The sequence below is a fragment of the Schistocerca serialis genome, unplaced genomic scaffold (genome assembly GCF_023864345.2).
Source record: "Schistocerca serialis cubense isolate TAMUIC-IGC-003099 unplaced genomic scaffold, iqSchSeri2.2 HiC_scaffold_527, whole genome shotgun sequence".
Classification (NCBI taxonomy): Eukaryota; Metazoa; Arthropoda; class Insecta; order Orthoptera; family Acrididae; genus Schistocerca; species Schistocerca serialis.
Window position 1 is genome coordinate 30,001 of NW_026048110.1, and position 2,500 is coordinate 32,500.

At 54.9% G+C, this 2,500-nt stretch overlaps 1 non-coding gene across 1 annotated transcript in view; it reads right to left on the minus strand.

The window, feature by feature from the left end:
• Positions 1 to 391, minus strand: part of LOC126447697 (small subunit ribosomal RNA) — a 1,909-nt gene extending 1,518 nt beyond the window's left edge. The window contains exon 1 of the ribosomal RNA XR_007583868.1: positions 1 to 391. This exon is cut by the window's left edge and continues 1,518 nt beyond it. This is a non-coding gene — a ribosomal RNA (small subunit ribosomal RNA).
• Between the last annotated feature and the right edge of the window lie 2,109 nt (positions 392 to 2,500).

The window sequence follows — 2,500 nt, forward strand, 5'->3', positions numbered from 1 at the left end:
AACCCTGATTCCCCGTTACCCGTTACAACCATGGTAGGCGCAGAACCTACCATCGACAGTTGATAAGGCAGACATTTGAAAGATGCGTCGCCGGTACGAGGACCGTGCGATCAGCCCAAAGTTATTCAGAGTCACCAGGCAAACGGACCGGACGAGCCGACCGATTGGTTTTGATCTAATAAAAGCGTCCCTTCCATCTCTGGTCGGGACTCTGTTTGCATGTATTAGCTCTAGAATTACCACAGTTATCCAAGTAACGTGGGTACGATCTAAGGAACCATAACTGATTTAATGAGCCATTCGCGGTTTCACCTTAATGCGGCTTGTACTGAGACATGCATGGCTTAATCTTTGAGACAAGCATATGACTACTGGCAGGATCAACCAGGGAGCTGCGTCAACTAGAGCTGAGCAGCCGGCCGCCCGGGAGTGTGTCCCGGGGGCCCGCGCGAACACGCAAGCGTCCGCTCAATTATTCTGCAAACAGGAGGAGGCTGAGCTCCCCTGCACAATACACCTCGAAACCCTCTCAGGTCCCGGCGGCGCGCAGCGCCGTCCTAAGTACTTGGTCGGGTTCGAGAGAGGCGCAATCGCCCGGAGTTTGGCGAGTAGACGCTTTAGGTGCGACCACCCGTGCTCCCAACTGAGCTTGCCGCTGCCGACAGAGGCCCGGGAGCGTGCTGTCGTGGCATTGCCGGCGGGAGACAACACGCGCCACCTACGGTGGCCGGCAGCTCCAACGCCAGCGCCACAGAAGGACAAAAGCCCCACTTGGGTGCCGAAGCGAACTCTCCCAGCACAGCGCACGCGCCAACACGTCCGCACAGCTGCGATACAATCCACCTGCGAGAACCGCAGAGGCGACCGAGCAGCAGACGGCGTCGCGGCGCCGAGCGCCGGGCGGCGGCGCATCCTCAGCGCACACAGTCCTCAATCGGACCAGCACACTGCAGATGTCCACCGCGCTTCGCACCGGGCCCGCGAGGACCTACTTTGGCCGCACGGCGCCGCGTGCAGGGTGCGCCGGCGCGCAGCTGCGCCGCCTGCCGCCTCCGTCGGCCGGCGCGCCTGCCACTGGCCGCCCCCACCAGCCGGCTGTAGCGCGTGCGCCCACGCACCGCGCGGCCAGCACGCCGGGAGGCCCCCCCTCACCGGCCGGGGACGGTCCCACCCAGCCACCGCCGCGTATCGCTTCACACCCACATGCCATTCACGTTCGTGGCATGGTGGGTATCGCTGAAACAACCGGTTGGTAGCTCAACCGATCGTCGCCATCACTGATTCACCTCTAGCGAGAACAACCGCACCACAACGGTTTACCAGTTCTTCATTTGCGTAACGTCACCAGCAAACGTAGACGTCCATCGCCATTTGCAAATTCAACGATTGTTGCATGCCTGTGTCAGGTGTCACGACACACTATGTCTGCCCACATACACGCAACAACATGTGCACGCTTCGCGAACACGTGGAAGGTGGCCCCCGTACGTATGCGATGTCCATTGCGCGAACGACTGTCAACCGGCCTCTGTCGCATGTCGCAGATGTGGAACGCAGTGCACCATGCTATCACGGTGTGTGAGAAGAGACGACTACGTCTGACAACACGCGCCACTACATCAACAGACGGCTCATGCTGATCGCCATCCACGGCATACCATACTTCAATCCAGCTCTTATAGGGAGACGACACGTAGCTGAGTGCACAATATTTGGACCGTATGGTTCGCCGTTGTTGGCGCAGTCGTGGTACGGTCACACATGTACCACGATGTATCATTCAGTACATGAGGACCAATGTGCAGTACAGTGTGTGATTTGGACGTACAACATCAGCGGACAGTTGACACAAGCCGTACCACAACGTAGGCTGTGCTTCGCCATGCGAATGCCAATGAACAACTGCGAAGGGCATTGAGCATGTACGTCCTGCTGCCATCCGCATTACAGTGTATAGCTGCAAGGTGTTTAACATGAAGCGATACTCTGGGGACCGGGCAGTGCGAGTAGCAAACTATATTGCGGGGGTTGCAGTTAGGCAACACTACACTAATTTAACGCGTCGTATGACAATTACAGAGCAGGTTAAGGCCCAACGTGTGTTGGGTTAAGGTACAATATAGGTTAGGTTAAGGTACAATATAGGTTAGGTTACGGTACAATATGGGTTAGGTTAAGGGACAATATGGGTTAGGTTAAGGGACAATATAGGTTAGGTTAAGGGACAATATGGGTTAGGTTAAGGGACAATATGGGTTAGGTTAAGGGACAATATGGGTTAGGTTAAGGGACAATATGGGTTAGGTTAAGGGACAATATAGGTTAGGTTAAGGGACAATATAGGTTAGGTTAAGGGACAATATAGGTTAGGTTAAGGACAATATAGGTTAGGTTAAGGGACAATATAGGTTAGGTTAAGGGACAATATAGGTTAGGTTAAGGGACAATATAGGTTAGGTTAAGGGACAATATAGGTTAGGTTAAGGGACAATATAGGTTA